The following is a 14400-nucleotide window of genomic DNA, read 5'->3' on the forward strand; positions in this document are numbered from 1 at the left end:
GTCACTTATCATTGTTTCCCGGAACACACAGCTCTTTTTTTTTCTTGCTGCTTTAAATTTTTTTTTTTTTTTTTTGTTATCTTTGTGTTTTTAGCAGTTTGAACAGCATGGCCCTAGGTTTTCAAAATTTATTTTGTTTTTTATTTAACCTGCTCGGTGTATGAGATATTGAAGTTAATGTTTTTGTTCATATTTGGCATGTCTGAAGCCAATATTACAATAAACCACTTTGGTGCCCTATTTTCTCTCTGTTCTATCTCACAAGGCACTGGCTTTCTTCATTTGCTTTTTAAAATAAACTTTTTATTTTAGGATATTATTACATTTACAAAAGAGCTGCAGAGGTAGCACATACTGTTCCTGTACACCTCAGACCCTGTCTCCCTTTTGCTAACATCTTAGCACTCTTTTCCTATTGACTTATCAGTTAAAGTCTACTCTTTACCCAGATTGTCTTATTTTTAAATGAATGTCCTTTTGCTCTTCCAGAATTCTATGCAGGATATTATAGTATAGTTAGTCTTTGGCCTCCTAGGCTTTTCCAGACTGTGACAGCTTCCAGGCTTTCCTTGTTTCTGATGCCCTACACAGTTTTAAGGAGGTCTGGTCAGATTTTTGCGCAATATCCCTCCATTGGGATTGACAGTTGTTTTCCTTATTTTTTGTTTGTTTGTTTTCCTTATTTTTTGACTAGAGTTATGAAATTTTGGAAGAAAGTCCACAAAGGTAAGGTGCCATTCTCACTGTATTATATCAAAGGTACACACACACACACACACATATTTATTTATTTATCACATGTGGCTGATGATGTTAACCTTGTTCACCATTTTGCCTACCTCCTGCAGGTACTGTAGTCTTGGAGCACAAAGTCATTGTATCAAGTGTTCAATTCAAGAGTGTGAAGTTACGCTCTACTACTGTTAGTGTAGAATCATTTATTTTCATCTTTCTTCTCTCTGTGTTTTAATGCAGATAATGTCCATTGATCTGTTTTCAGTTATTACTAATTATATTTTCTGCTGTGTCCAGGCTGATATTAATGCCTATAAAATGCTTTTAATTGCAGATATTATATTTTCATTTCTACCGTTTCCATTTGGTTCTTTTTGAACCAAATCTTTCCTGAAATTTATCATTACCTTACACATTATATCCTTTACTTCTTCTCTAGAATCTCCAATATATATTTAACTCTTGGTCTGCTAACTTTTCCTAACTATAGTTCATATTTTTCTTTGTGTGCCTAATAATCTTTATTATGCTCTGGACATTACGTATCATGCATTTAATATTTGTCTCTTAATACTACTAAGTATTATTCTATCCGGTAACTAATTAAAATACTAGCAGAGCACCTTAAAATTGATTTTTTTTCCTTGGCCAAATCCCTTAGTGCTTGCAGATGATCTTTACCTTAAAGGCATAGAACTTGTGTTGTTTTCATAGAAAACCTAAGTTATTTGCAAAGTCACCTTTACTTGGTGATACTGAATGTCTTTTCTGATTTAGCAGTGACTGAAATAGCTTCCCTGTTCTTCTCATTTTTCCCTGTAGTCTCTGGACCCCTGCCCTTTCATTAACATTTCAAGGTTCACCCAAGCATTTGGGAAGAGTTAAGAAAGATTTGGGGTCTTCATCCTCTGTAGCTCTCTCATTTCTTGGGTTTCCAATTTACAGCTTCTTTTGCAATCCTGACTCATCCTTTGACTATTCAGGCCAATTTGATTTTGCTTTAATGGTTATAAAACCAGATTTTGTTAACTGTTCAAATTTGGGAGTGTCCTCGGGACAAAGTCATCATTTTATCAAGTGAAGTGGGGCTTTTTGTTTGTTTGTTTGCCCTTTATGGCTAAATTAGTGGAGCTTCTGTCTGATTTTGGTCACTCACAAAGACCTCAAAACTATTAGTTTTTAAAATGTGTTTGCTGGGCAGCCCGGGTGGCTCAGCGGTTTAGCGCCGCCTTCAGCCCAGGGTCTGATCCTGGAGACCCTGAATCGAGTCCCATGTCGGGCTCCCTGCATGGAGCCTGCTTTTCCCTTTGCCTGTGTCTCTGCCTCTCTTTCTCTCTCTCATGAATAAATAAATAAAATCTTAAAAAAATAAAAATAAAATGTGTTTGCCAGTGTTTGGGATTGTCCTAGTAGGAAAGTTAATCCAGTAAAAGCTACTCTGCCATTATTGGAAATAGAAATCTATTTTAAAATTCCCCTGGCTATTCGGGGTCTTTTCTGATTCCACACAAATCTTAAAATAATTTGTTCTAACACTCTGAAGAAAGTCCATGGTATTTTGATAGGGATTGCATTAAACGTGTATATTGCCCTGGGTAACATTGACATTTTCACAATATTAATTCTGCCAATCCATGAGCATGGAATATTTTTCCATCTCTTTGTGTCTTCCTCAATTTCTTTCAGAAGTGTTCTATAGTTTTTAGGGTATAGATCCTTTACATCTTTGGTTAGGTTTATTCCTAGGTATCTCATGCTTTTGGGTGCAATTGTAAATGGGATTGACTCTTTAATTTCTCTTTCTTCAGTCTCATTGTTAGTGTATAGAAATGCCACTGACTTCTGGGCATTGATTTTGTATCCTGCCACGCTACCGAATTGCTGTATGAGTTCTAGCAATCTTGGGGTGGAGACTTTTGGGTTTTCTATGTAGAGTATCATGTCATCGGCGAAGAGGGAGAGTTTGACTTCTTCTTTGCCAATTTGAATGCCTTTAATGTCTTTTTGTTGTCTGATTGCTGAGGCTAGGACTTCCAGTACTATGTTGAACAGCAGTGGTGAGGTGGACATCCCTGTCTTGTTCCTGATCTTAGGGGAAAGGCTCCCAGTGCTTCCCCATTGAGAATGATATTTGCTGTGGGCTTTTCATAGATGGCTTTTAAGATGTCGAGGAATGTTCCCTCTATCCCTACACTCTGAAGAGTTTTGATCAGGAATGGATGCTGTATTTTGTCAAATGCTTTCTCTGCATCCAATGAGAGGATCATATGGTTCTTGGTTTTTCTCTTGCTGATATGATGAATCACATTGATTGTTTTACGGGTGTTGAACCAGCCTTGTGTCCCAGGGATAAATCCTACTTGGTCATGGTGAATAATTTTTTTAATGTACTGTTGGATCCTATTGGCCAGTATCTTGTTGAGAATTTTTGCATCCATGTTCATCAGGTTGTACTACAAAGCTGTGGTCATCAAGACAGTGTGGTACTGGCACAAAAACAGACACATAGATCAGTGGAACAGAATAGAGAATCCAGAAGTGGACCCTGAACTTTATGGACAACTAATATTCGATAAAGGAGGAAAGACTATCCATTGGAAGAAAGACAGTCTCTTCAATAAATGGTGCTGGGAAAATTGGACATCCACATGCAGAGGAATGAAACTAGACCACTCTCTTCCACCATACACAAAGATAAACTCAAAATGGATGAAAGATCTAAATGTGAGACAAGATTCCATCAAAATCCTAGAGAAGAACACAGGCAACACCCTTTTTGAACTCGGCCATAGTAACTTCTTGCAAGATACATCCACGAAGGCAAAAGAAACAAAAGCAAAAATGAACTATTGGGACTTCATCAAGATAAGAAGCTTTTGCACAGCAAAGGATACAGTCAACAAAACTCAAAGACAACCTACAGAATGGGAGAAGATATTTGCAAATGACATATCAGATAAAGGGCTAGTTTCCAAGATCTATAAAGAACTTATTAAACTCAACACCAAAGAAACAAACAATCCAATCATGAAATGGGCAAAAGACATGAACAGAAATCTCACAGAGGAAGACATAGCCATGGCCAACATGCACATGAGAAAATGCTCTGCATCACTTGCCATCAGGGAAATACAAATCAAAACCACAATGAGATACCACCTCACACCAGTGAGAATGGGGAAAATTAACAAGGCAGGAAACAACAAATGTTGGAGAGGATGCGGAGAAAAGGGAACCCTCATACACTGTTGGTGGGAATGTGAACTGGTGCAGCCACTCTGGAAAACTGTGTGGAGGTTCCTCAAACAGTTAAAAATATACCTGCCCTACGACCCAGCAATTGCACTGTTGGGGATTTACCCCAAAGATACAAATGCAATGAAACGCCGGGACACCTGCACCCCGATGTTTCTAGCAGCAATGGCCACGATAGCCAAACTGTGGAAGGAGCCTCGGTGTCCAACGAAAGATGAATGGATAAAGAAGATGTGGTTTATGTATACAATGGAATATTACTCAGCTATTAGAAATGACAAATACCCACCATTTGCTTCAATGTGGATGCAACTGGAGGGTATTATGCTGAGTGAAGTAAGCCAGTCGGAGAAGGACAAACATTATATGTTCTCATTCATTTGGGGAATATAAATAATAGTGAAAGGGAATATAAGGTTAGGGGGAAGAAATGTGTGGGAAATATCAGAAAGGGAGACAGAACGTAAAGACTGCTAACTCTGGGAAATGAACTAGGGGTGGTAGAAGGGGAGGAGGGCGGGGGGTGGGAGTGAATGGGTGACGGGCACTGGGGGTTATTCTGTATGTTAGTAAATTGAACACCAATAAAAAATAAATTAAAAAAAAAAGGAAATAGAAATCTATATATCTTATTTTATTTTTTCTAAATATAGATAACTTTAATTGAATAGGTGTTATCTATGGCCCATTATTATGTATAGCTTACAAATTTATGTGCTTACTAATCTTCAAATAATTTTCAAATAAATTTTCAATTAAACTATGTCACTAGTTTACATTTGGAGAAACTGAGGCTCTAATACATGGAATTTCTTGTCAATAAATAATATTAGTCATTAAATGCCAAAATTGGGATCATATGCAGGTTTATTATATTCTAAACACTACATTTACAAAAAATATTAAAAAAAGACAAAAACTTAAGGAGTAAGTGACATATTTTGCTGAAGCTAATGTTACTATATATTGAATAAATTAAGAAAAATGAATTCACAATAAAAGTTATTTAAATAACCTATTAAAAATTCTGATTTTTCAAATTTAACATATATGTTAGAGTTCAATTTTCCTAACCAATTCAATGAATGTGTAATTAATATTTATTTATGGAAAATTAGCTATAATGTATTTAGGAAAACACAAATGATTTCATGATAAGATAAAGGGCTCTATATTTTTTATAAAAATTCTCATAAAAATAGCATTTTATTTAATGTAATGATAAATTTCTTGGCCATATACTTAAAATCATGATCATAAGACAAGTGTGAAAAACACATATTCATAAAATACACTGTAAAACATGTAGAGCAAATGATATATTTAGCTATCAGAAATACAAGAAAAATTGTGTACAAACTAGGAGAGGTTTAACAGTTATATATATATATATATATATATATATATATATATATATATATTAAATAATCTGTGAAAGGGCCAGACTCTGCCACTGATTATCTGTGTGAACTAGATCAATTACCTTAACCTTTCTGATCCTCAATTATTCATATGGAAACAAGCACAGGGAGAAAATAAGATACGGTGTTTACAATCTAGAGGGAAAATGGACAGGCAATTATAACAGTATATGAAAAGAATGACATAATGTTGACTTTAGGGTCAGAAAAGCCTGCCCAGAGTAAATGACATCTAAACTGATGTTGAAAAATGTGTATGAATTAGCCAACGAACAAGTGGAAAAGAGTAATGTGCAATGGATAAGAAGAAAAATACAGTAGTGTGTTTTGAAATTGAAAGATATTTAAACTGCTGCAGTACGTAGTGCAAAGGAGATAGGAGTAAGATATGAGGCTAAGGAGAAGCTATGGCCAGATTTATATGAAAGGCAAAATCCTTAATAGATTTCATTAACAGTTTAAAAGTATATCCTAAGTGCAATTGGATGACATTGAATGGCATTAAGTAGAAGTAGGACAAGATTAAATTCAACTTTAAAAATAAAATTTTGACTACAGCATAGAAAATATACTGGGAGGAGGGGAAAAATATGTTGCTTTATTACTTAAATGATATGTGTAATTTTCCCAACCAAGAAACTATAATAGACCAACTGGAAATAAATAAAATTTCCCTCATGCTCTCATTTACTTGTTCTAAATAAATTTGTTAAAATTAACCAAGATGCAACCTCTGTTCAAGTCAATTACATGTCCATTGACAAATTCAATATGGATAGGTGCTTAGCTGAATTCTCTGTTTCTCTAAAAATTTGACTTTTTTTTTTTTTTTTTTTTTTGCTGTTCAGTTGTAAGTGCTCATTATATATATCTTGGATATTAACCTCTTACTGACTATATGGTTTGCAAATATTTTCTTCTATTCTATGACTGCCTTTTCATTTTGTTGATTGTTTCCTTTGCTGTGCAGAAATTTTCAGTTTGGCATAGCCCTACTTTTTTATTTTTACTTTTGTTGCCTTTGCTTTTGGTGTCAAATTCATAAAATCGTTGTCAAAACCAATGTCAATGTGGTTTTCACTGTTCTCTTCTACAAGTTTTCATATTCATATCTCATTTTTAAGTCTTTAATCAATTTTGAATTGATTTTTATGTATGAATGATAGGGTCCAATTTCTTCTTTTGCATGATCCAGTGGTACTCTATTGAATATGCAAATCATGGTGCTCCAATATTGGATATAAAGTTTTCTAAACACCATTTATTGAAGAGACAATTCTTTCTCCATTATATATTCTTGGTGGCTTTCTAAAAAATTATTTCACCATAGATGTGTGTTTCTTTCTGGGCTATTATGTTCCACTGATCTATGTGTCTGTTTTGATTTAAATATATATATATAATATAAATATAAAAAATTAGATTTTATTTATTTATTCATGAGAGACACACAGAGAGAGAGAGAGACAGAGACAGAGACATAGGCAGAGGGAGAAGCAGGCTTCATGCAGGAAGCCCAATGTGGGACTCAATCTTGGGACCCTGGGATCACACCCTGAGCCAAAGGCAGACACTCAACTGCTGAGCCACCCAGGTGTCTCTGTTTTGATTTTATATTATATTATTTTATTATACTGTTTTGATTACTATAGCTTTGAAATATAGTTTTAATCAGAAAGTATAATGTCTATGACTTTATTCTTCTTGCTCAAGATTACTTTAACTTTTTGGAATCTTTTGTTGTTTCATTCTAATTTTAAGATTATTTTTCCCATTTTTGTGAAAAATCCCATTGGGATTTTGGTAGGAATTTCACTGAATCTGTAGATCTCTTTGGTTAGTATTACTTTAATATTATTAATTCTTCCAATCTGTAAAAATGGAATTCCTTTCCATTTATTTGTGTCTTCTTCAATTTCTTTCATCAAAATTTTATAGTTTTCAGTGCACAGATCTTCTACCTTATTAAATTTATTCTTAAGTATTTAATTATTTTAAATGGTATTATAAATGACACTATTTTCTTAGTTTCTTTTTCAGAGATTTTGTTATTAGTATATAGAAATGCAACTTATTTTTGTGTGTTGATTTGTCTCTTGAAACTTCCTGAATTAAATTATTAGTTCTAACAGGTTTTGGGTTTTTCATTTTGTTTTGTTTTGTTTTGTTTTGTTTTCAGTAAAGTCTTTGGAATTTTCAGTATATACAATCATGTCATCTGCAAACAGAGACAATTCTTCTTCCTTCTTTCCAATTTGAATCTTTTTTTCCTTTCTTTAATTGTTATGACTTAGATTACCAGTATAATGTGGAAGAGAAGTTACAAGAAATGTACACCTTTGTATTGTTTCTAATTTCAGAGAAAATGTTTCAATTTTTCACTATTGAGTATGGTAATAGCTGTGGGCTTGCCATATATGGCTTTTATTATGTTGAGACATGTTCCCTCTATACCCAGTTTGTTGAGAATTTTTATCATGGCATATCAATGGGTATTGAATTTTGTCAAATGCTTTTTTCTGCATTTATTGAGATAATCATATGATTTTTATATTTCATTTCATTGATCTTTCCTACTTTCTTTGCAGCCTTTACTTCATTTACTGGGAAGGATTTACCTGTCCTTTATTTTCTGTGCCCTTATCTGGATTGGGTTTAGAGAGTATATGCTACCTGGGGGCCTCAAAGCTCTAACAGCAAACTTCTTAATAGGAGAAAGAGATCTTGTGCTCTGTTAAACATTGAATAGTCTTGGTCTGTTTCAGGGCAGCCTTCGGTTTCTCTGACACTATAATTCCATCAAAAACCCAACCAATTTCTAACCTGTTTGCTGTTTATAAGTTCCACAGGAAAATTTGACAATCAAACCTTTTGTAAGATATTTGTTTTACATTTTTAGTATCTTTATTTATTGGTAATATCCTAAGTGTACACACAAGGTTTTTGGTGTAGAATAGGTTATTATTTGCTGAATACAAATAATAACTATGTGGTTCTTCTGTGCCCAAATTCTTATCCCGAGGCAATGAAAGACAGCTGTCACTCTCCATGTATGGGTTCATTACTATAGGCAATGAATATCAATAAAATGAATCTAGGTGTTTATAAAGAAAAAAGGGTCAATTGTTCTTTCTCCTTAACTGAGAGTCTCTTTAGAAACACAATGGGGATAATTCTGAGTTGTTACTGTGATCCTTTGGATTATAAGTAAATTTTTCCTAAGAAGAGATAAGTGTCTCCAGCTTTGTAATCTATAGTGTCTCATAGTCCCAAATCTTATCCTCTCTTGAAATATCTCTCTAAGGAAAGAAATCTAAGAAAGTAAATCTCTTTGGAGTCCCCATTTGCTAATCAGTCATAGATAAAAGTTCCAGGAAACTTAAGTTTCAGTAAAATTTGCTCCAAAAGCAATCACTGTGCAGAATCATGAAACATATTTTCTCTACACGCTCACAGGTTTTAATCTTGAACATCATTATTTTGTATTAGTTGTCTGTATATTCTGCTTCAATCTAGTTCTCAAAAAAGGTGTAGCTGTGTTGAGACCTTTAAAATAATAGTTTGAATGCAAAGCCAACACAGCTACCATTTTCTTTCTCAGACCTTTATATGATTGGATGTCATTCACATCTTCAAAGGCTGTGATTTTACCTCCATCCATTATAACACTTTTAATTTAAGGAACTGATAACTTTTTCAGCCTTCAGAATTCCCAATTATAGAATATTCAGTTAACTTACTTTGCATGCTATAAATAGGCTTAACTTAGTTTATCCATCTTTGTTGAAGAGCTTCTGGCTTCAATCTGATTTTATCTATCTCATAGATTTTTATTGATAAAGAAGTGCAAACATACACCAAATTTCATTATTTCTTCAATCATTGCTCTTAGAAATAGTATATAGTAAGTTACTTGTAGAATGTTCTATCACAGATTGGTAAAGCTTCCCAGCTTTTTGTCCTATAATCTCCCAATGTCTCAAGTCCTTTATTTAACCAAACTGAATTTTTAGTATTTTTACACTCAAGCACTTTACTTGCAAATATAAGTAAAGTGCCAGTTAATATTAGGTTTGGATTAAAGTAATAGAGACTTAAGGACAGTAATACAGACATACCAGGCAAGGAAGTAGTTCAAGGCTGGCATGGGGACTCCTTGAGTTTATCACAGTCACTACTTCCCTCTATTTCTTTTTGGTGAGCTATCCATGACCTTCATCCTCATGGCTCTTCCTGAGCTAAGACAGATGCTAATCTTTCAGGCATTTTATCTATATTCAAGGCAGCAGAAATGATGAAGAAAAGAGAAATGATTTATTCTTTCTTTTATACAGAAGTTAGCTATATTTCACTGGCCTTCATAGTCACTTGTCATATGTACATTCTAGAAGATTGGGAAATGTATTCTTGTAACAGTTATTTGCATTATTTGCATTAAACCTGAAAACAAAAATAAAGTTCCTTCACTGAGTAGAAAAACAAGAATTCTGCAGTCTGTTATAATTAAAATCTCTAAGAACTATGAAATCCCAGAACCCTTTTCCATTTCCTTTCATCACATCAATCTCCATAAGTAAGTGAAAGAATTTAACAAATTATGGTCAGGCATGTCATTACAAACTTAGCTAGAAACCTGAATTTATAGTTTCAATATAACTTATAATGTTTTAATTAGGTTATACCCCCAAAATTCATTTGTTACTCACTTATTTGGTTATTCATTTATAGTTAGTTCCATTTATGCTAGCTATTTAAATTTCAGAAATATTAGCATATAGAGGATATTTATTTATTTAAGATTTATTTATTTATTTTAGAGAAAGAGAAAGTGCATTCACAAGAATGGGGGGAGGGACAGAGAGAGAGGATCTTCAAGCAGACTCCCTGATGAGCACAGAGCCCAGTGAAGGGCTCCGTCCCACCACCATGAGATCACTATCTGAGGTGAAACCAACCTAAGCCACCCAGGCACCCCCATATGGAAGATATTTAGAGGTCTTGACACTGAATGGAATTACCATGAAAAAAAAAAAAAAAGATATAGGGACTGAAGTTTGACCATTTAGGGGTCAAGAGATGAGATTTCTGGCTAGTGAGAAGATAGCCAAATAAAAAGAACATGGAGAGTGTGATTCCTCAAAACAAAGTGAAGAATGTTTTCAAAGTGGCATTCAAATGTACTAAATGGTGTTGAGAGAGCAAAAGAGAAGTACTGAGAATTCACCAGGGGGCTTGACAATGTGGTAATTACCCTGACAAAGGATCTTTTTACTAGAATGTTGTGGACAAGCTTACCTATTTTAACTATTAAAGTCACTCAAGGGAAAATGGGAAGAAGAAAACTACAGACAATGGATATAGATGCAATTTTATATAAAAGGAGCAGAAAGAAGAAATATTAGCTGGAAAGCAATGTGAAATCAAAAGATGGGTTTAGTATTTTCCATTTTTTTCTTAGGATGTATTATAGTTAAGGAGATGGGTCCTGTAGATAGGAAAGCTCAGTAAAAGCAAGGAGGTTGCTGGAACCCTGTTCTTATAGAGACTAATGGAAATAGGACTGGGCACACAGGTGGAGCAGTAGATAAAACTATATAGTTCAACCATAAAAGATGATTAGATTCAGATAATGGGACATCAAAACCCCCACAATGCCAAATAGGTCACTCTTAGTTTCCTCCAGCCGTTATACCAAATTACTGCAATTTGGTAGCTTACGGCAACAGAAATTTATTTTCTCACAGTTCTGGAGGCTAGAGGTCTGAAATCCAGGTATTGTCAGGGTTGTGTTCCTATAAAGTCCCTGGGGAAAAATTCTTCCTGGGATAATACTTCCTTGCCTCTCCCTTGCATTGGGTGACCCCTCAGTAATCTTTGGTGTACATTGGTTTGTAGCTTCATCACTGTATAATCTTCGCCTCCACATAGTCTTCTTTGTTTCTGTGTGTCCTTTTCTCTCTCTTATAAGAGCACTGACATTGGATTTTGGGCCCTCATGAAACCTTATCTTCATTATATCTGCATAGACCCTATTTCCAAATAAGGTTACACTGGAGATTCTAAGTAGGACATGAATTTAGAAAAACATTATTCAACCCATTAGGCACTTGTAACCAACTATTACCTTTGCCATTGTTTTGATAAAAATGTTTTTTCCATATCAAACTTGATAAAAGAAAAAAGAAGAAAGAATGATGTCAACATTGTGGGTATTACTTCCTAATTACCAAAATTGAGATACCATACCCTCTGTTAGGCCCAGGTAGAGTGTATGTAAGGAAATAACATTTATTCCTTGGGGCCAATATCTTTACAGTTATATTAATTAAAGGAATTGTGTGAGAAAGGTTATCTCTTTAATTTTTGTGAGTTTGTGAGTTTAGGAGTTTAGTGTTGGCAATTGCCAACAATAGAAATAGAGCAAGTTTTCTGAAATTGATGGGCTTGATACAATTGAATAGATCATTCAGACTTAGCTTATTCTTGGTTCAAAATCCAGCAAAATATTTTCAGTAGTGAAGCACATTGAAATCCCCTTTCTACGTGACATATTTTCCAGCCAATATCTGTCAACTAAGAAAAATAAAATGATCAGGATCCTTTGCAAAGTATGTTTTCAAGCAATAGATGATACATACATAACACCCACACAGACTCTATGTTATATAATGTATGATGTAGAATATAGAATATTTATATATCTAGATTTAATACATTTATACAAAGATTTGAAAAAAGTCAAATATCTATTGATTTATATAACCCTGTAGCTAAAAACATCTTGAGTAATTTATCACAGAAAAACTGTGACAAACTACATATTTAACATTAAATGTACACTATTTTGTTAGAGTGAAAGTTCAGAGCAATTGCCCATTTACCAAGAAAATCATCTTATATTTTCTTTGCTAGGAATGATCTCCCTTTTCTTATATAGAAATGATAACCCATAGTATAAGTATATAATATTAAATATTAATTTATATTTATTTTTTACAAACTTCAAACTTCTATAATATTTTAGTATATTATTTTAGACCATTCAATGCAGTAATAAAGTGGTAAGATCTAGAGAATAATGTTTTATGTTTTCTATATGCATTCCTTTTAGTTCCCAAAGCACTACAGAGACAAAGTAAATAATAACAAAAACAAAAACAAAGCAATAAAATTCTTACCTCTAAAAGCATCAGGAAGGGAGTAAATCACTTAACAAACAGATATCTAATACCTCTAATACCTAATATAATGTACTATATTTCACTGAGCTCAGAAATAGTTTATCTACTTCTCTAATACCAAGATAGTAATAAAGCATATGGCTCAGATTGACATGATATACTTGTTAAACTAATTTAATGTAAATTAATGAAACAAGATATCCCTCCAAGCTATTAAATAACCTGGAATAATTAATTATGGGGGACAACTGCGTAAACATATTAACATACATTTCTTTTCAGGAGTGTTTTGTAACTAAAATGTAGGACGTAGTTGGGGCTATCTACTTGTCAAGAAACCAATATATAGAGGTTTCCCTGCTAATAATATTTTTAATTGGTTGACATAAATGTTTCTTTGAGTATTCTAAAAATAAATACATATACTAAAAGATTAAAAGGAAACATATTGTAGTTAGTAAAATCAGGCAACAAGCCTGAAAGAGATATAATGTGCTTTTCCTCACCATTTGCTTTGCTTTTATTATGTAGTCAATTTAGTCAGAGATACATAGGGTGTTCATTTGCAGCAGGATAGTTAGCTCTTTCCACCAAATAGTATGTTTTATTCTTTCCACGGCCTTATTGACACTTTGAAGAGAGAGAATTGCAAATCTTATGAGCCAAAAGACAAGTACAGGAACTCTGGGATACACTACACTCTTTTAAAGGGCAACTTTTTCTTAGTTTTCAATCTCTATCTCCTTAAAGCCAGGGAATTCTCTCTCTACTAGCCAATGAATTATCTTGACTGAGACCACTTCTGGCATTTTCTCAGGTACCTGCAGTGCTCATTCTGGCTATACTATATCCCACAGTGAGGGCAGATGGCTCCAAAAAATTGACTAATGCAGACAGCAGTGGTCTCTTTTGACACGTTGTGAATGGGTGATATTTCAGACCAAAAATAATGCTTTTTCTTTTCCCAACCTCGAATGCGAGGAGTTCTTATCAAGTGTTTTTCGTAGAGAGTGATATCTCTTCCTTCTCAGAAATTCTGCCTCTTTTCAGAATTGGGGATGCTATGCTGAGGAAAAAAAAACAACCTTTTGAGCACTATATCCTGAGGACACAAAGAGGCTACAAAGACAAGGTACTGGGAAGTAATTATACGTTAAAATCTGCATTTATATTCACATGGTGTGTGGATCAAGGTATGACAACTTTCAGTAGTTAAAAAACAAATAAGCTAGAAAAATACTTTTCCTTGAAAAAAAGTAAGTCCTGAAAAACTAAAATATGCTGTATGATTCTCCACCTTGAAAGTGTATATCAACAGCAGTATAATTGACACAAATTAACTTTGACAGGTAGTTCAAAGAATGCTTAAAAATACACTCTTCTGCTTTCATAGAGTGTACTAGGGTGTGCATACAATCACAATAAAATAATCTCTAAACTGCATCCCATTTATTTCTTTAATCTCCAAAATTCACTGTGGGACAAAGAGATTAAGGAATGTCACATTTATACAGACATGCTATGGGAAAAGTCGACTCATATAGTTAGGTATATTATGAGACAAGGTGGGAACAACAAATGAGGTTGAAGATTGCATTATTTTGAAATAAACTCACAGAAAAGACTTCAAGAAGTCAGACAAAACAAAAATCCAAAGCCTGTTCTTCAGTAGCTCTTTATTTGATTTAAGGGAAATAAATTATACATATATGTAATATATATCTCTATATATTCTTTGGTAAAAAAAATAGTCCAATCACTTTTATTTTCACATTTTAAAAAACTAATCTTTATGAAATAATGTGAAG

General features: G+C 33.7%; 1 long non-coding RNA gene across 8 annotated transcripts in view; it reads right to left on the reverse strand.

Moving 5' to 3' along the window:
- Positions 1–11742: 11742 nt before the first annotated feature.
- The window catches only part of LOC140608415 (uncharacterized), a 56199-nt gene continuing 53541 nt past the window's right edge, over positions 11743–14400 (reverse strand). For 5 of the 8 annotated variants that reach the window (XR_012010443.1, XR_012010441.1, XR_012010438.1 and 2 more), the window contains exons 6-7: positions 13099–13222; positions 11745–11984 (exon numbers count right to left, since the gene is read on the reverse strand). This is a non-coding gene — a long non-coding RNA (uncharacterized lncRNA). Of the gene's footprint in view, positions 11985–13098; positions 13223–14400 lie in introns of all 8 variants that reach the window. The other 3 variants (XR_012010440.1, XR_012010437.1, XR_012010444.1) reach the window with 3 other exon arrangements.

The sequence above is a fragment of the Canis lupus genome, chromosome 17, assembly GCF_048164855.1.
Source record: "Canis lupus baileyi chromosome 17, mCanLup2.hap1, whole genome shotgun sequence".
Lineage (NCBI taxonomy): Eukaryota > Metazoa > Chordata > Mammalia > Carnivora > Canidae > Canis > Canis lupus.